Here is a 21,324-nt window from a genome sequence, read left to right as displayed (position 1 = left end):
AGCAAACTGATCTACTTCTACCTTCTTGGCATAGACTTCTCTTCCATCAATTCCTCCTTCTTCTTTCTTAATAGAAGACGGGGTGTTATTTCCATACAGTGGGAGAAACTGTAAGTTGAAAAGAAACCCTAAAATCTGAGTTCGCCAGGCTTGGCTCTTGGAAGAGGACAAGGGAACACTGGTTTAACATTCCCGAGTATCATTTTAATGATAAAAGCACAGACGTGGATAAAAAGCAACACTTACGATATGAGTGTTCTTGTATGGCAGAGTGAGAAAGTCAGTGAAACTGTTTCCTCATGAAAATGCAGACAAATCAATTAAACTAAAATAAAATATTTTAGAACTCTGGAGCTTAATTAGAGCCACAGGACAAATGGAAAATTATTGATTCAAGAGGAACTACTAAGCCTCTGCAAAATAATGGCATCTATGTCACGTACATGCACAAGTCCCACCCTCTCTTTCTCTCCAGCCCAGCAGTGTGGCAGTCATGAAAAGCCAGCAGTGTCAAAGCCAATGAGAGGACTGACCACTTCTGGAATTTGATAAAAAGCCCCCATCCATATAGTACAATCAATATTTTGTATGAATCAGCAGCTATTTCAACAACAAAAGAGGCCTCTTCTCAGGACATTACCTAAAATGACAGTAATTTGCTGAAAACATCATAGCTGTTGGTCCAAGGCTGTGATTTCAGTAAGGAGACAGAACAGCCTGGCCGAAAATTTGTAAGAAAGTCTCAGAGGTCTAGACAACTAAAACTAGGGAACTCCAAAAGGCTCTAAGACATTTCTGGGTGTCTAGAAGTTAGTGTACACATGCATGAGATGGGACCTGGGAAAGAAGAAGGTTCCAGCCACTCTACTTTATGCATGCCTGACATTAAAGTCCTGCACAAGCAGGAAGTGAAAGCTAAGTCTGTTTTGTAAATTGTCCATAATCTAAAGGCATGCCTCTATACACAGATCCTCTTGGCAACGGGTGACAGACATATTGACAAAGCATTTAAGGAAATCTCCTGATAGATCATTGGCTAACCACTAATTAATACTGACTTAAGAATGACTCCTAAGAACCCAGCTTGAGAATAAAAACAATACTTAAAAAAAAATCTAGCAGAGAACTCAGTGGCTACTTATTGCAAAATACCAGCAAAAATAACAAAATTTGAAGGGGAGACTGATCCTATACAATAGTTGTTACAACATACAACCTATTATCTAAAATCTACAGTTTCAACAAAAATTATGCGATATGCAAAGAAGAGTAAAAATATGACACATATCAGGAAAAAAAAAGGAAGACAAGAAAAATGTCCTTATGGGGAGGGACTGGTGGTGGACTTAGTAGACAGAGACTTTAAATCAGTTATTATAACTATGTTAAGATAACAAAAAATTAATGAAAAGGAAGACAATGATATCTTACCAATTAGGGAAAATCAATAAAGATAAATAAATATTTTTTAAAAACTCGGTAGACATTGTAGACTTGAAAGTATAATGACTGAAATGCTAGAGGTGCTCAAAAACAAATTTGAGCTTCAGAAGAGAGAATCTGAATTTAAAGATAGGCCAGTTAAGATTATTCAGGTCTAGGACTGGAAATAAAAACAAAAAGAAGAAAATATAAACAGTACCTTCGAGACCTGTGGATACAATCAAATGCATGAACATATTCAAAAAAAGAGTCTCAGGAGAGGAGAAGAGAGAAAGGGAAAGAAAGAATATTTGAAGAAATAATGGCCCCACACACCCCAAATTTTACAAAAAACATTAATTTACGCATCCTAGAAGCTCAACAAATTGTAAGATAAATTCAAACAGATCTACACAGAGATGCATTATAATCCCATTTTAGAAAGACAAATACAAATAGAGAATCCTGAGAACAGAAAGAGAAGTGATTCATCACATACAAAGGATCCTCATCAGAACCCACAGAGGCCAAAAGGCAGTTAGATGACACATTTAAATTAACGAAAGAAAGAGGTTGTCAGTGAAGACTTCTGTATCCAGCAAAGCTACCCTGCACACGTGAAGATATTTCCAGATAAACAAACATTGGTACAATTTGTTACTAGCAGAGATACCCCAACTTTAGAAATACTAAAGGAATCCCTTCAGGATTCCTTTACATATTTTGTTTCTACTTTTATTTTATCTAATTGAACAGACAACTACACAAGACAGTAAGTATAAAACTGATGTACTTGGAATGTGTAAGAATATAATTTGTTTACATATTTTGTTTCTACTTTTATTTTATCTAATTGAACAGACAACTACACAAGACAGTAAGTATAAAACTGATGTACTTGGAATGTGTAAGAATATAATTTGTATGAAAATAATACCACAAAGAAAGGGAGAGGGAGCAGAAGTATACTGAAACAAAGATCTCATACAATATTGAAATAAAGCTAGTATTACACTGAACTAGATGAAGTTAAACTGCTAATTTTATTTTTATTTTTAAAAGATTTTATTTGTTTATTTTAGAGAGGGGAAGCTTGAAGGAAGGAATCAATGTATGGTTGCCTCTGGCGCGCCCCCTACTAGAGACCTGGCTGGCACCCAGGCATGTGCCCTGACTGGGAATCGAATGGGCAACCCTTTGATTTGCAGGCCAACACTCAATCTACTGAGCCACAGCAGTCAGGGTTAAACTGCAAACTTTAATCCCTACTATTAAAATCACTTAAAAATATAATAGTAACAGATGTCTGGATAAGATGGAGGCGTGGTTAGACACACTGTGCCTTCTTGCACAACCAAAAGGAGGACAACAACAAATTTAAAAACAAAAAACAACTGGAACTGACAGGAGATAGGACTGTATGGAAGTCTAACTACCAAGGAGTTAAAGAAGAAACATTCATCCAGACTGGTAGGAGGGGTGGAGATGGGCAACTGAACTGAGAGGACTCGCAGCAAGGCAGTGGCTGGAGGACCAGGGCAGGCAAGGCAGCAGCTGGCGGAGCAGGTGAGGCGGCAGCTTGTGGACTGGGCCATCCCACATTTACAAGCAGATAAACCAGGAGGAACAACTGGGGAGCAAGACAGACCTTGAAACCCAGGGTTCCAGCATGGGGAAACAAAGCCTCTTGATTGTTGGTAGCAGGGGAAGTGACTGAAAACCGGCAGAGAGCAGAGTGAGCAGCAGTGTTCCCTCTCAGACCCCTCCCCACATATAGGATCANATACCCTGCCCTGGCAAATACCCAAGGCCCTGCCCCTTACACGTAACTGGTGTGCCAAGACAAAAAAAAAAAACAAAAAACTGGCCCAAATGAAAGAACAGATCGAAGTTCCAGAAAAAATACAACTAAGTGAGGTAGAGATAGTCAACTTATCAGATGCACAGTTCAAAATACTGGTAATCAGGATGCTCACAGAATTAGTTGAATATGGTTGCAAATTAAAGGAAAAAATGGAGGCTATAAAAAGTGAAGTGAAGGAAAATGTACAGGGAACCAATAGTGACAGGAAGGAAACCAGGACTCAAATCAACAGTTTGGAGCAGAAGAAAGAAATAAACAGTCCACCAGAACAGAATGAAGAAACAAGAATTTGAAAAATGAGGAGAGGCTTAGGAACATCTACGACATCTTTAAATGTTCCAACATCCGAATCATAGGGGTGCCAGAAGGAGAAGAGGAAGAGCAAGACATTGAAAACTTATTTGAAAACATAATGAAGGAGAACTTTTCCAATCTGGCAAAGGAAATAGACTTCCAGGAAGTCCAGGAAGCTCAGAAAGTCCCAAAGAAGTTGGACCCAAGGAGAAACACACCAAGGTACATCATAATTACATCAGCCAAGATTAAAGATAAAGTGAGAATCATAAAAACAGCAAGAGAAAAGGAGACAGTTACCTACAAAGGAATGCCTATGAGACTGTCAGTTGATTTATCAAAAGAAACCTTGAAGTCAAGAAAGGGCTGGAAAGAAGTATTCCCAGTCATGAAAGGCAAGGACCTACATCCAAGATTGCTCTATTCAGCAAAGCTATCATTTAGAATGGAAGGACAGATAAAGTGCTTCCCAGATAAGGTCAAGTTCATCATCACCCAGCCTTTATCACATGAAATGTTAAAGGGGCTTATCTAAGAGAAAGAAGATAAAAATATGAACAGTAAAATGACAACAAATTCACAGTTATTAACAACCGAACCTAAAAAAAAAAAAACAAAAACAAACTAAGCAAACAACTAGAAGAGGAACAGAATCACAGAAATGGAGATCACATGGAGGGTTATCATTAACCTCCATGGGGGAGTGGGAGGTGGAGAGAGGGGGAAAAGGTACAGAGAATAAATAGCATAAATGGTAGAAAATAGGGGAAGGTTCAGAATAGTGTAGGAAAATGTAGAAGCCAAAGAACTTACATGTACATGTAAGTTCGTACAGGGGAACAAAGGAGTGAAAATGGGACAACTGTAATAGCATAATCAATAAAATATATTCAAACAAACATAATAGTAACATAAGCAACAAAGGAATCAAATTGGAACAGTAGAAAATATGCATTTAACAGCAAAATGGCAGACATAAATCCTACCTTGTAAATGTAAGTAGATGAAACACTCCAATAAAAAGGCACAGGTTGGCAGGTTATATGAGAAAATATAACCCATTTATATGTTGTCTACAAGAAACACACTTTAAATTTAAAATAATGGAAAATGATATACAAAGCAGAAAGTAACAAAAAGGAGCCAGGGTGGCTAAGCAACACCAGAAAAGTAAGATTTTAAGGCAAAAATTTGTTAGAAAAATATTTCATAATAATAAAGTCATTGATTCATCAGGAAGACATATTAATTATAAACATATATGCACCTAACAACAAAGTCCTAAGATAAATAAAGCAAAAACTGACAGAATTAAAGAAAAATGTAGAACTAAACAATATTATTGGAGGGTTCAATCCCAAAATGTCAACAAAGAATTAGAAAACTTGAGCAAAACTTTAATGAACTAGATTTCACCGACAGCTATAAAATGCTCCACTCAACAAGAGCAAAATACACATTTTTTACTTAAGCACATATTAAACTTTTGCCAGGATATATTATATGCTAGGCCATAAAGATCAGTAAATTTAAATGGCTCAAAATCATACAAATTATTTTCTTTCATATCATTTGAATTATATTAGCAGTAAACAGTGAGAAGAAATTTGGGAAATTCATAATATGTAGAAATTAAACACACTCTTAAGTAACCAATGAGTGAAAGAGGAAATCATGATGAAAGTTAGAAAACACACTGAGATAAATTCAAATGAAAACACAGTATAATAAAGTTTATGAAGGACAGCTAAATTAGTTTTAAGAGGCAAATTTATAGCTGTAAGTGCCTATATTAAGAAATGAAGATCTCAAATTAATAATACAACATCCTATCTTTAGAAACTCGGAAAAAATGAGCAAACCAAACCTAAATGAAGCAGAATGAAGGACAGAAATAAAAATTAGGACAGAAATAACTGAAACGGAATAGAAAAACAATAGAGAAAAATCAAAGGCAAAGTGGATTTTTAAAAAAAGATCAATAAAATTGACAAACCTTTAGCTACACTACCATGAAAAAGAGAGAGAATACTCCAATTACAAAAGTAATATAAGAAATTAAAAAAAGGACCTCACTAACAAACTTAGGATTATAAGGGGGTGCCAGATAAATGTCTGTATGACAACATTTTACAACTTAGGATAAATTAAAACATTCCTAGGATCCAAACTACCAAAGTGGACTCAAACAGAAATAGGATATCAGAGTAAAACTATACAAATGAAGAGACTGAATTAATCATTTAAAAACTTTTCATAAATAAAAGCCCAAGTCCAGATGGGTTCATTGGTGAATTCTACCATACATTTATGAAAGAATCAATACCAATCTTTCCCAGATTATTCTAAAAAAGGATTTTGATGACTATAGTTCTGTAATAAGCTTCAAACTCACGTAGCGTGAGTTCTTCAATTATGTTCTTCATTTTCCGGATTGTTTTGGCTATTCTGGGGTCTTTGAGATCCCATAAGAATTTTAAGATGAGCTTTTCTATTTCTGCAAAAAAAGAAAAATGCCGTTGGAATTTTGATAAGGATTGCACTGAATCTGTAAGCCACTTTGGGTAGTATTGTAATCTTAACAAAATCAAGTTTTCCAATGCATAAAGATGGGACAGCTTTCCATTTACTTACATGTTCTTCACCTTCTTCCAGTGATGTTTTATAGTTTTCAGCGTACAAAGTTTTTGCCTCCTTAAATTCATTCGTAAATATTTTATTCACTCTGATGTGATTGTAAGTAAAACTGTTTTCTTAGTTTCATTTCTGAATTGTTCATTGTTAGGGTATAATAAAGCAAGTGATTTTTGTGTGTTGACCTTGCATCTGGAGCTTTCCAGAATCCACAGATTCTGCCTACTAGCTGTGTGTGTGTGTATGACCTTTAGGATTTCCTAAAGACCATCTCATCTGTCAACAGAGATAGTTTTACTTCTTCTTGGATGACTGTTGTTTCTTTTTCCTAAGTTTCGTTGTCTCATTGCCTTTGATCAATAGCAAATAGCTTCCTCATTCCCAGCCTTCCCAGGACAACCTGGATTGTCTTTCTCTTTCCATGTCCTCCTCTTCACAGGCCTTCCCTTTGCTGCCTCAAACACAGCTGCTCAGGAGTCCTTAACTCCCAAACTCTATGCTGCTTTGGCAAAGAGAAAGGAGCTGCCTGATTATCCTGGGACGCGCCAAGGCCATCTTTTTGTGGGGCCGGGTTGACATCAGGCCTGTCCATTCTGAAAAAAATCTCAGAGTCAAATGCCCTCCTTCAAATATTTCCTTTTATCTTCCAGAGTGCCAAGGGTGGTTGGATGAACACTGCCTATAACCAAAATATCTGGGTTCGTGTCCCCATTCCATTATTCTGTACGAAGCAGAGACTTCTCTTACCCTGACTCTGAATATTGGCACCGGTAAGAATAGCGTTGCTAAAAATATCTGTCTTACCTTACAATATTTTGAGAGCTAAATAAAAGAATGTATCTAAACATAACCCACAAGCTTGTAAAGTACCACCCAAGTGCCTACGATGATTGTACATGAAGTCGTAAAGTGCTGTATGTGAGTCCAATGTTATTATTCACTCATTTCCTTATTCCACAAAGTGAACCAAACCTGTGTTCCATTCCACGAGGGAGAAGAGTGGAGTTTCTCAAAAGGAAATAAGACGAGCCTCTTTCTCTGGAAGGACTCACACTTCGGTAGGAGGTGTGGGAATTGCAAACAATTCCACCTGAGCAAGAGAGACGGTATCACAATGGTGTGAACAACACATACATCGGAATGACTGGTTCTTTCTCTTCCCAGGCTGGGCATTCGGGTTGAGTCTGGAAAACCATTGGTGGGCTCTCCAGGGGCAAAGGAGGGGCCCCTGGAGTGCCCTGGAGGTCACAGCAATCCCACAGATGAGAGGATAGGTGCTCCCCGGGCTGAGTTCAGAGCTCTCCGGAGTCCAAGGACTGAAGCAGCAGAAAAAGGGAATTTCGACAGACTCCCTTCACACCCATGGGCCTCTTTGTAATCCTTCTAATTCCCGTTTTAGCCTCTGCGTGAGTTTCAAGCAGTTAGTCACTTGCTCAGGTAAAGCCACACCTGTAGAGTGAGGCAACTTTTCCCCATTCATGAAAAAAACAACAATAATCACAAAGCAATCAGCAGGTCATCGGGTAGAGAGAGAACCATTCTACAAGGTCCGGCCACGTGTAATACCATTGGAATTGATTTAGAATTTGCTTCTGGACCTCAGGCTGTTGGTACCATCAGCTAACAACATTGCACCAATGCGTATCATTGCTCAGGAGAGGAGAAGAGAGGGGAGGGGAGGGCAAGGGAGTGGGGGCCACTGGAAATACCAGGGGGAACACTTTGCAGAAGATATGATTGTCTGACCACTATGCTGTTCACCTGAAACTCGTGCAAAGTAATGTTGAAGGTAAACCATAATTGAAAATATGATTTAAAAATATATGCAAAAAATAAAGAAAGATGGGGCCCCTGATGTTCCCAGTCATGTCTCCAGCACCTAGCACAGGATCAGTGTGTACTGTGGTGAACAGAGTGGCCCAGAGAACCCTGCCTCACCAAAGCAGCGTCCACCTGGAAATGAAGTTCTCGGTCTGAACAAAGCCATTCATTGCTAATAGGAACGTTTCAGCTCGCAGCTCTTTCCCACGTCCTTCAGAGACAGTCTGAGCGCAAGGTTGTCCTGGTGCCACAGTATTTCTGCTCCTTCTCCCGGCCACGGAACACACGACCTCTCCCGACATGCTTTCCCGACTCCGGAGGGCCTGCAGCAGGCACCCTTTCTTATCTCGGCTTTTGGTCCATTTGCCCAGATACCACCGAGGGCTTAATAAAAAGGGGTAGGTTTTTTTTTTTTTTAAAGAAAATGGTTTTTATTTATTTATTTATTTATTTATTTATTTATTTATTTATCTTTAGAGGGGAAGGGAAGGAGAGAGGGAGAGAAACATCACTGTATGGTTGCCTTTTGTGCGTCCCCTGCTGGGAACTGGCCTGCACGGAACCTGCCTGCAACCCAGGATGTGCCCTGATTGGGAATCGAACCGCGATCCTCTGGTTCACAGGTGCTTTTTTTTTTTAAAGTCATGACTTCTCCATTCTTTTTTCTTTATCAGAAATAGCCCTTTTCCCCTCATCGCATTCCAAGAAACACAGTTTCTGCAAAATTTTGTATCAAAACATTCTAAGGTCAAGCCACACCAAAAGATGTTGTCACCAGCACAGAGTCATGGGACACAGCTAGTTTCGCCCTATCATGAAGAATCTCATTTTCTCTCTCTCTCGGACTCTCCACCTGGGTTCATTAGCAGCCTTGTCGTTCAGCCCCTCCGCTCTCAAATAACACGTGCCTTTTACCATGCTGCCCTCCAGAGTGGGAAACTCAATTTTAAAGCATCACCCGTGCCCTCTCATTTAGGCCCAGCACTGTGCTGGAGTCCTCTTCTTGCCTGGCCCATCTGCTAGTCATATTTCTTTCCAGGGGTTCTCAAGTATAGTAGCGTATAACCAAGGAGCATATATGCATATATGCACAGCCATGGGCACAGACAACAATGTGGAGGAGGCTGGGAGTGGGTGGCTGGGGGTGGAGGGCGGCAAAAAGGGGAAAATGGGAGACAGCTCTCATAGTGTCAATGACAAAAAAAGATTTCTTGGGGACTTGATTATTTTTCCAAAGGGCCAGAGTTCCATAATACTCATTGATCTATATTCTCAAATGCTAAGTCATGCATCTGAGGGCAATACTGTATGAATCCCAGATGAGTGCCTGATACTTCTCTTAGGAGGGATTAGTAAAGTGAGGAGCACTTAATTGGAGGTGACAATCCTCCAGTCCTTGACCGCAGGGCGTCCAGATTGGCCTCATGGGCTTAGTGTCTGCACCCATCTGCTTCAGTGGAGGCTAGACCACTGGTTTAAAGCCTCCAATTCATTTTCATGGAAAGCTTTGGCAAGAAAGGGAGGTAGGATATAGGTCTGTAGGCATGGCTGACTCTTGGGCTATAAATAAAGCCCAGCCCGTGCAGGAACACCCATGGCAACACCTGACATTAATATTCCAAAGAGACATGCGTGGTTGGCCAAACTACTCCAGGAGCGAATGGGCCTTTGGATATGCAAAGCTCCTTTGAGAAACAAAACCAGAAGTAGGGGAGTAGGGGGCCTCCTACTCCAGGGGCATTCTGCTCAAGCGGAGTAATTCTGGATTCGGAGCCTAGTAACTCTAGACAGTCGGAATGGCGGGTTTGAGGACCTGGTTTGAGGCTTACTGGTCCTCTGCGTAGGGCCTAGAGGCAGAACATCTGTATTGTCAGCTACCCCTGCACCTTGTATTATTTAGTCCCTTCTTCCAGCCCCAAATAGCAGAGAACTTGAGAGCAACGCTGAACAAGTCCAGTAAAACACTTTATGTCTAAGTTGATACACACTCATATTTTTTAGAGCCAGGTAACCCCCACACCTTATGCTATCTCTCGGTCTAGGACTGTGCCTGAAACAATTTTGGCCTCTGAACACCTTTGCAGAAAACCTCTTCTTGGCTTCCCAATTGGGAATGTGACGTTCTGCCAGCCTTACAAACCTGCCTGTCACAGCAGGTATCGCGTGCTTTTCCCTGAGTGCAGAGAAAAGATGAATTAAAGATGGAGGTTTTTGTAAGTGAATTTCACACACATACACACCCCAAGTGACATTGGTTTTCAAATACATATGTATATTTATATGCATATAAGATTTATAAAATACATTTATTGTATTTTTAATGTATATAAGACATAAATACACAATTACATATATGCCTTTATGTCTATACACTTTTAAAGATGCATATAAACATACGCACAGGTATACATTGAACACATTACACCGAGTCTTCGTGGGGATAAAGTGCGTGGGAATGGGGATTGGAGATGAAAAAAGAGAAAGAGGCTTTTCATGCCCCAGTGAGGATATGCCTGAGACCAAAGCACACCTCACAAGATGGCGAAGGATTTTCTCACGTGGGGAGAGGAGGTGGGAGAATGAATCAAGCAGAAAAAATGACACACAATTTATTCACTTCCTAACGAACTCAGTGCATATCGGCAGGGCACCTAGCATGTGGACGCCTACCAGTGTCCAGCACTGTGCTGGGCATTAAGGATGTGACAGTCCAAAAGGCAGACTTCAACCCTGAACCTGCCAGGCTCTGATCGAAGCACATGGCATATACAAAATAGTTCTCACAGTAGCCCCATGAGACAGATAGCTGCCATTTTCACCCCCAGGTGAGATCCTGACCGAGTTCCTGTGCTCAGGGGTTAGAGAACACGCCCACTGCCCCTCAGCCAGTAAGCGGCAGAGCCAGGGTTTGAGTGGCAGCAGTGTGACTTTGCAGCCCACATGCCCGCGACTTAAGTCACTGTCCATGCTGGCCTACACACAGACAATAGTAGTGTGTGAGTCAAGTACTAATGCAATGCAAAGGCTCCATGTTCTCCAGCTTTGTCCTGTGCCTTTCACTTGATTATTAAATGGACTGGTTCAATCCCCATCTCAGCAGGAAGTCTGGTCCATTGTCCACTGTTAAAAAGTCTTTGTGGGTAAGACAATAGTGGGCAAACATACAGTATTCAGTCAGCACTGCCGCAAACACCCCTCCTCTAAACCTAATTCTGGACATGGCTACCTTTTCTCTCCACCCATATCAACTTTGGGATGAAATATCATGCGGTACCTTTGCTCCATGCAATTTCCCTGCTCCCTTTCCCCGGCCCAGGACTATTTATACGAGATATTTGCAGCAGAGTTTAATATACCTTTTATTAAAGGTATATTAAAGGGGGCTAATGGAGAAAAATAGAAGTCTGCAGAAAAGTTCAGTACAGATATCGACTTATGGGAATTCAGGTGTTATCATCTTGAAAGTCCACCAGCCTGGGAATGCTCAGCTCCAGCTTGTGGTACTTCAGCAGATGCTCTGGCCTTCTGCTCCTTGTACATACTGTTTCTGTGGCGGGGCAGTCTCCAAACCTGAACATCCTCCTGGGTTTTCTGTGCAGTGTGATTTGGCTCTTCCTGTTAGCTCTCTTCTCCCCAAACAGACCCAGTGATTTGGGGTGGAAGAAGGGTGTGCACAGAACAGGCTTCACAGACAAGCGATTCGAAAATATTCCCTAGGGCCTGAAGGTTGCTACAGTCAATTCTTGTTTTACATGGGTGGTGTTCCTCTTTACACTGTCCTGGAGGAAGATGACAAAGTACAGCTGGCGTACATAGGAGGGGCATCTAACCTAGACTGCAGGTGTGGTGGAAGAACGGCCAGAAGAAGTGATAGCTCTACACCGAGATCTTGAGGACAAAGTGAAGACAGGTGAAGGGGACACAGGAAGGATAAAAGTATTTCAAGCCAAACAGCCTAATCCCAAGCCCAGGGCTGAAGCAATACCCATTTAAGAACCCTCACCCCCAAGACAGTTTTGTGTTATTAGAGAATGAAGATTAATTAAGAGGGGGCAAGGAAATGTGAGTAGAGTCCTGGTAGCCAGATGAAAGAACCACAATTTATCTGAAGGTAGGGAAGATCCATAAAAAGAATTTTGTAGGAAGACCACTATAATCAAACTTTCCTCTCTGCTTCTTTCCTATTTCTCCCCTCCTCTTTCTTTCTTCCTTCCTTCCTCCCTTCCTTCCTTCCTTTCTGACCATGGTGGTTGTGATGTGGAGAATGAAGTATTGCGGGAAAGCAAGAGTGGAGGTTAACCTGGATAACAGTTGTGGGGCAGGAGAAAAGAGGGCTAAATTTGAGAGTTATTCAAGATTTGTATGAAGAGAGGGGAGGCAGTGAGGGAGAAACAGGCAGGAAGAATTGGCCACTGGATGGATTGAAGGTGGAGTGACAGATTCATTAGAACTGGGAATCAAAAAGGAAGGAAGTAGATGAATGGGCGCCAATTACATTCAATTTTGGACCTGTTGAATAATGAGATCTCCAAATGGAGATGACCGGAGGGAAGTGGCGTATGTATACCTGGAGCTCATCTTGAGACGGAGTTGGGAATCGTCGTCAAAGGTGGTCATTGATGGTGCCGGAGTGGGTAACGTGACCTTATGGCGGCCACATGAGAAGAGAAAAGGAGCATAAACCAAATGGCAATGAATACCATTGTTTTAGGGATGGACAAGGAAAGAGGAACCCAACATAAAGGCTAAAGAAGGTGACATAAAGAGCTGGAAAGTAGGACAGAGAAACAAAGATAAACTATTTAAGGAGGCACGGAATAGTCAGCCACGGGAAAGAGACAGAGACAGGAGACATGTCTCATGAGACATGTTCTGGAAATGGCTCTCCTGTGACTTACCCTTCCCTGATCTCATGATAAGTTTCTCGTGCTATGGTGGAGTGTGAAGTCTGTGCTCAGCAAACACTTCTTACTGACAGCACGCAGCCCTTCCTCCCTTCCAACTCTTGTGAGTCCGTGGTCCTTTGATAGAACAGATGTTTTCCTTTGTGAGGGACGTCTTAATAAAAACTTTAGAAAATCTGAAGCGGAGTCCTCTGTACAGAGGAATATGGCAGCAATTAATTTCTTGGTATGCCCTCTCATTACATGGGAAATACAATATGCTTTAGAAAAGGGCAACTTTTCTCCGTTCTCTTTTACTGTCTCCTAGGGTCCACAGGTGAACCTCTTGCTCCCTAAAGCAATGAAACACTTGAATAATTACTCATTAACAAATACAGGAAACAGGCACTGGTGTATGTTGAAAGGCGTAGACCTCTGAGTGGCTGGTGTTTAACGTAATAAAGCTACAACTAGGGGCTCATGATTGCTGAACACCGTGGTCCACAGGGCGGCTTCTGCATTCAGAATCAGTTGACTTCTGAAAGTCTTGTCACAGTTCCAGAAATTGGGTATCCAACCAACCACACAGAAAGAAAACATGAGTTGGGAAAAGACCTCTTGTAGTTAAAAACAGGAATAGAAACACTTTCACTTCCTTTAATTAATGTGAAATGTAGTTGCTCAGGCTTGTGAGTAATTGGAAATTGTCTTGTTGTTGTTGTTGTTTGATTCAAACTCATCTTGATCCGCAAAACACCCACAGCCAACTGGAACATCTGTGGCTTTGGCAGCCATACGTACTCTCCCCACAAGAGAAAATACATCCCAGCTGCTTGGGTCCTTCAGAGCAGCGGACCCAAGGACCGCTGTCCTTTTTTGGTACCAAGGACCGGTTTTGTGGAAGATGGAAGAGGCTGGGGGTGGGGTGCAGATGGTATACACAGGAGGCAGAGCTCAGTGCTCAGCTGAGCTTCAGGCACTGGCTCACAGTGGAAGGGGCGGGCTTCGCTGGCGGCGGGGGGGGGGGGGGGGGGGGGGGGGGGGGGGGCGCTAGGGACGCCTGCTCCAGAGGATGGTAGCTTCTGAACAAGATGGCATTAGCTCAAAGGCTGGCTTCACAAGGTGTCATCCATGCGCTTTCAGGTGTGCTTTGAGACTCAGTCTTGGATAAAAGTTAGAAATGATCCCGAAAACATGTTTGTTTCCTTAACTCATTGTTCTTCGGATGTAAGAAGATGAAGAGAATCCCATTCTCCCACTTTTTCATTTCACATTCACAGTTGGGTGATATCTATCTACAAATGGCCTACAACAATTTTTCAGCACGGGGGGGCGGGGGGGGCGCTTCTACTTTGGCTTGTAGGAAAGTGTGGGTTTTTTCCATTTTTTCCCCCAAGATTAAACTCGCCTGGGTCCAACTATGATCAGCTTCCATGGGATGACCTCCGTCTGACATTTTATACAGTGTCCTTCTGCCTTTGGGCAGGGCCATCTGAGGCATGCGACAGCCTGTTCAAGTCCTGTGTAAAACCGTGGAGAAAATACTATCACCTACTATCTACACATCACTCACAGAGATTCATCGTTCTTGGAAACACTTTTCTTTTTTCCACAGATGAGTTGGTGGCCTCAAAAAGACAAACAGAAAATGAAACAACTTCCCACATGTGCTTCCCCTTTGCCATAGCTGTCAGAGAGTCCGGAGTCCAAGATATGCTCCCAGGACCAAAAGCTAGTTGATCTGATAACCTGATAACGCCGGACCTTTCTGCTTCGTGCCCTGACGGCTCCAGTACTGGAGACCGGACGGCCTTCCTCCACAGGCGAACCACCTCAGAGACTGCATGAAGCTACTTGCAGGAAGCCATTTTTGACCTCCTGGCAAGCCACCTCTACGTGCCTTAGCTTCCATAGTGAAAGATGGATCGGGGACTACTTCTTTCTTCAAGTTACTTGTGACAATTAAATGAAAGTCTGCACTGTGGTCTGCAGTAGGAACTTGAGATAAGTGCATTTACTTTCTTTATGATGGACCATCTTGAGTTTTATTCCGCTGGGTTTAAATCTGTCCACAGGCAGGGGCTGCCTGGGACCGAAAGGTCCCCACACAAAAGAGGGAGAAACCCTGCGGGAACCCAGAAAGCTTTTCACAGGGTCCTGCGTGATTTGAAAATTGAACTTTCTTTGTACTCATTTGCAGCACAACATGGTTTTAGAAACCTGTTCAACATGTTGTTCCGAGAAGCCATTACTGATAGATGGCGTCCCTCTGTTGTCGCTTAAAAACCTGGGCGTGTCTTAATACCATGTGATCTCACCTTTAATAGGAATCGAAACAACAAAACAAACAAGCAAGCAAAATATGACCAAAGACACTGAAATACAGAACAGGCTGACAGAGACCAGAGGGGAGAGTGGAGAGAATCACAGGGGAAAAGGGGAAGGATTCACAGGAACAAGTATAAAGGACACAGGGACAATAACTAAGGTGGGGGGGTGGAAATGGGAGGGAGGTGGGGAGCACTGGGGAGCGGTGGGCAGGGCTGGGAATATAAGACAGGGAGCTATACTTGAATAATAATTTTTTAAAAAAGTTCTTTGCTAGAAATGGGAATAAAAACCAAATAAATATTTCTTATTATAAACCGCAATTAGAAAAAACCTGGACATGTCTTTCTGCATTTCTCTTCTAGAATAAGACAGTAATTCTTGTGACTCCTTCCATTGTCTCCTCTTGGATCTGTACTGTACTTAAGAAGTCATTTTCAAAATGGCAAGGTCAAGATTGGCTCTGGCTATGGAACATGTTTTTAAAAGCAGTTGTAAGGGCCTCAAAGCCAACAGGAAAATTAACCTTAAATTATAATCTCTATTTTATTGTTAATGTCTTAATCAGCAAGTCACAAGTACTATTTAGTTCCCCAGTGGATTTTTTCGAGGCACAAAAATGGAGATTTCAGAACTGGAAATAAAAGACCTGGCCTTACTGCTAATTCATAATCTGACTTTGGGAAAACTACTTAATTTCTCTGTGTCTAAGGTTTCTTACCTGTGAAATGAGAGTCTAAGAGTCCATGCCTCAGTAGTGATACCTAACAAAGCTGAGATTATTATGAGGATGCGATGATTTAATATTGCAAAGCCCTTGTAACAGTGCCTGGAATGCACTACGTTCCTTCTAAGCGGCTGTTAGTTAGCTGACTAACTGATTGACAGTGAGCCGGGCCCCAGTAAAGGAAGCAGGGAGAGGTATATAGGGCAGCTGTTACGAAAGAGGAACGTGATCTTTGGAGACAGAGGGATTGAATTGCGACGCTACCGCTTGCTGACCGGAGGCCTGCACACGTAGGTTTTCCCATCTGAAGAATAAACTCAGCAGTCACGTGGTGGAATTGTTGTGAGGGTTAGCACTAACTGGGATAAATAACCTCCCATAGAGCCTGGAACATGGGAGGAGAGAGCATATTAGAAAAGTAACTATTTAGCATTAACCTTAGAAAATAAAAAGGTAGAAAAGAGGTAAATTCATAGCAGGAACAATCTTCCAAGAGGAAGATTTCCCTGGCAGTGCATCCCATAAAAGGCTAGAAGGGTGCACGGGGTGGGGGTGGGAGATGGATTCTCCCTTAACGACACAGTAATTAGGCACCTGAACCAGTCTGGCTGGGGAGGGTGTGGATTCCAGGGGCACAGTGTACAGAACCATCCCTCTCTCCCGCACTCCTTTCCCTTCCTTTCTTCCACACTGGCTGAGTGCCTGCTGTGTGGAAATGTTACCCCAGGGAGCAGTGGTGCATCTCTGACTAGAAACCAGTCCCTCTCCAGAGGAGGAATACTCTCCAGCATCTGTGCTTTGTGCAAGCAGAGAAACTTTCATGGCTAAACAGAAACTGCCAATATTGCAAAAGTCAACGAAGCCTGCAATACTGACACAGATCTTTTTTCCTACAAAGCACTCTTTTTCTCCTAGCTCTTCCAATCAATCAATGAAGACGTAAGCACTTAGGGGCTATAGTGAGTGCTGGGGATATAAAGTTCATTATGACAGAGTCCTGCTCTCCGGGTGCTCGCCGTGGCATGGGACCGGTGGACATACACGCAGAAAGTCACGAGCGTCTTTGATGTACTGGAATAGAGACAAGAGCAGCGAGTTAAAATACAGAGTAGAAAGGATTTACATTCTCCTAGAAACATCAGATCTGAGGGCTGAGGAAGAGAAAGATGATTAAAGTGGATTCCAAGGTGTCAGGTTGAGTCGATGATAGGTAATATAACCAATGACCAAGTCCTGGAATATGGAAGTAGGTGCGTGAAAAAGCAACATGCAGTTTGAACAGTTGAAGTTTGAGAAAGTATTTTGAGCTATGTCAAGTTGTAGTTATTATGAATAACAATGCTGTGAGCATGGCCATACAAATATGTACAAAAAGTTGCTTTCAATTCTTTTAGGTACATATCCAAAAGTGGAATTTCTAGATCATGTGATAACTCTAATTTTAAGTGTTTTTGAGGAATTGTCCTACCATTTTTCATAGAGGCTATGCTGCCAATAGTGCCTCAGGGTTCCAATTTCTCCACATCCTTATCAACACTTGTTATTTTCTGTGTTTTTTTAAAACTAGTAGCCATTCCTAATGGGTGTGAGATGGTATCTCACTGTGGTTTGACTTGCATTCCATAATGGTTGGTGATGTTGAGCATTTTTCCATGTGCCATTTGCCATTTGTATGTCTTCTTTAGAAAAATGCCTTTCTGAGTCCTTTACTCATTTATAAACTGGCTTTATTTTTTTTGTTGTTGATGTGTAGTAGTTCTTATATTCTAGATATTAATGTCATATCCGATGTATAATTTATACATTTTCCCCATTCTGTAGGTTGATAGCCTTTTTACTCTGTTGATAGTGTTCTGAATGCACATTAAAACAATTTAATCCCAATTTGTCCATTTTTTTTCTTTTGTAGCCTGTACCTTAGGTGTCACACCCAAGAAATCATTGCTGAATTCAATGCCATGAACTTTTGCCCTGTGTTTTCTTCCAAGACTTTATAATTTAGCTCTTATCTTTAGGTCTGTGATACATTTGAGTTATTTTTTGTGTGTGGTGTTAGGTAAGGATCCAGCTTTATTCTTTTGCATATGGATATCCAATTTTCTTAACACCATTGATTAAAGAAACTATCTTTTATTCATTGTGAAGCTGTGGCAATCTTATCAAAGATTATTTGAACATATATGTGAGGGTTTATTTCTAGACTCTTTATGCTATTACATTGGTCTATATGTCTGTCTTTATGGCAGTACCATAGCATTTTGATGACTGTAATTTTATAGTAGGTTTTGAAGTCACATTTTGAGGAAATGTGAGGCTGCCAGTTTTGTTTTTCCTTGCCAAGATTGTTTTAGCTACTTGCATTTCTTTGAGATTTTTTGCATGAATTTTAGCCTCTGTGGGGGCATCTCTCTGCCCAGTGGCTCTGCAGGGTGATCTCACACACCCAGAAATGGGAAGGGCTCTAATGTTCACAAATGGGAAGCCTTCGTATTGTTTAGATGTCAATACTATTGAAAGAGATCTACAGATTCAGAAAAATAATAACCTCTATCAGAATCCCAAGTGAGGTCATGACTGAGGAGAGATGATTGGATTTGAAAAACTGTAGACCAATGCAGGTGGGAGCAACATTGTATGTGGCAATGGAGAGAGTCCAACCGAGAAAGAGGCTCCAAAGTTTAATCACTGTGGGTTTCAAAAAAGTGAAACTTGAAAGACAGTCACCAAAGAGTGTTTGGAAAAAGGGCTGATGAAATCATATTTGTGTAAATGGACAGAAAATTGCTCATCAAAACAATTCCAGTGTAATGTGTCAGCTTTTGTTTACTGCTGAGGTCTCAAGGGATGCTTGTGTGGCTGGTGGAAGGCCAGAACTCTCCTTTCTTCAGTGTGTATATTCAACTTACCCTTGGTTTTCTGAACTTCTTTTGGCATCCTATTCTACATCTTAAGGGCTTTAGAAATTTCTACTTGGGCAGTATTATGTTTTCATGTTTCTTATTTTGATCTAAATGTATTAACTCATCTTTACATGCCTTATCAGTCAGAATTGAAAGAAAATGAGCCAAGTGCTGGAATCAGCCTAAGTGCCCATCAGTAAATGAGTGGATCAACAAATGGTGGTACATTTGTACAATGGAATACTATGCAGCAGAAAGAAAGAAGGAGCTCCTACCCTTTGCAACAGCATGGATGGAACTGGAGAGCACTGTGCTAAGTGAAATAAACCAGATGTGAAAGACAAATACCATATGATTTCAACTACAAATGGAAACTAATTAACAGAACAAACAAACAAGCAAAATACAACCAGAAACACTGAAATTAAGAACAAACTGACAGTAATCAGCGGGGAGGGAAATAATGTGGGAAAGAAGGGAAAGGCTCATAAATGAACACATGTAAAGGATCCATGGACAAAGCCAAAGTGGGGTAGGACTGAGGGTGGGAGGTGGGGATGGATAGTACGGGCCAAGGTGGTGGTGGGAAAATGGAGACAACTGTATTCGAACGTCAATAAAAAATTTTTTTTTTTAAAGAAACAAGCAAAGAAGTGGTCCATAGGAAGTCAAGATGTTGGGTCTGACTGCAGCAGAGCCAGTTAATTTTGCTCTGATCTAAGGCCAGAGGGTGCACTTACCTATAACCTTAGCCAGTAGCCCCCCTTTATGCATCATTTTGGCCATTAAGAAATATAGGATAGAATGTGTGAAAGGTAATGGGCAAGCTTATTCTTAGTTGGAGAGATAACTCTGATTATGTGGAATATTTGACTCAAAGAGGATTAATATATATTTTTTCACTTGCTCATTCGCTTACTCTTCCCATGCACATTTATTAAACACCCACACAGCTCTGGGCCCTCAGAGGCTGGTAGTTTAATTCACATGCATAAATAGCACTAGGGAGACACGTACAATACAGCGAGGCAAGTGAAAGGAAGTAGTGAGCAATACCACTATTATAAGCTGCCAACAAACTCAAGAGTTACCGGAGAAGCATGCCAGCCTCCTAGTCCACTTTAGACGAGCTGATTACTGACATTCCTCTTGTTAAGAATCTACTTACTGTACTTTTTTATTAAGGATGTGGTTTGGTGGCAAGGTTTGCAATACAGTATGCATTGCTATACATCAGGAGAAAGACTCACAGAGAACTCACTCATTATGTACAGGGTGTCTGATAAGATCCTGGTAATTATAACTCATAGGCACGGTGCTACTGGGCCTCCAGTTTGGACAAGACCAACGTGAGTCACGCTGTTTATATGACAGTTTTTAGGCAACATGATGAGCACAAACACTGCTTTTCTCCTTGATGTCACCTCAAAGTCATCAGCAGTCAGAATCTCACAGGAGAGAGGCTGGGACATTAGGACCAGGCACTAGAGCAGCAAGTCTTGGCTGTACAGTAAAATATACCCTTATCAGTGTTGTGATGCTCAGGGGAAAAACCCCCAAAGATACGTGTGAAGCAAGAAACTCAGCACACAGTGGCCCTGATGTTAGCTGATTCTGGTCAGTGTTGGTAGAATGGCATAAACCTAGTGCTTACAAACTCAAGCTTTAGGAGCTGGATCTAGCCTGGCTGCTACTCTGTGATGGTGTAATGTTAGTAAAGCCATCCACCCATCCATCCACCTATCCATTTATTCATCATGTTCATTGAACATCATCCACAAACCAGGCCTTAGGTAAGTTTTGGGTGTAAAGAGAAAAAAATAGCACCTGTAGAGGCCTATATCCAAATGGAGAAGATGTATAAGTGAGCACATGGTTATACTCTGGGGAGGTGTGGGGCAATAATACGGATAAACATGGTCAAGTTTGGGAGCAAATGCAAGAGGCTCTGAAGGAAGAAAACAGCCCAGGAAATGGTTCCTGGAGGACGTGGTTCCTGGTTGAAGTTTGGAGGCTAGTAAGGATTGGGCAGCACAAGATTAAGAAGAAAGAAAACTAAAGAGTGCTTTTTGTTTAATACTGGCCTCTCTGATACCAATAACTTCTAGAAAACAGATTCCCGCCATTAGCGAGGACTCTCATTTGTCTATTTTCGGGTCAGAACTTCCTCCGAGCGGGAAACCAGAAGACCAAGCATGCTGAGTAGGCTTCTCAAAAACACAAAAGAAGAACTGTAACTCTCCATGTAGACCCCTGGGGCAGCAGGACCGGCAGTGAGCCTCAGGGCGTCTGTCCCTTGGCTGGAGAGAATCGTAGGACGCACTGGCTGGAGCTCAGACATGCCTTCTAAAAGCAGCCTTGTCTCGCACTTGAATGACCATGTTGTTCAAGTTCTGAGCTTGGGCAGTTTGGGGGCCTAGGCTGCCATCCTTAATGACTTCTCTAGTGGGT

Source organism: Sturnira hondurensis, unplaced genomic scaffold, assembly GCF_014824575.4.
Source record: "Sturnira hondurensis isolate 20B ecotype Veracruz unplaced genomic scaffold, ASM1482457v3 Scaffold0022215, whole genome shotgun sequence".
NCBI classification, from domain to species: Eukaryota; Metazoa; Chordata; class Mammalia; order Chiroptera; family Phyllostomidae; genus Sturnira; species Sturnira hondurensis.
Note: the sequence above shows the minus strand (reverse complement) of the source record.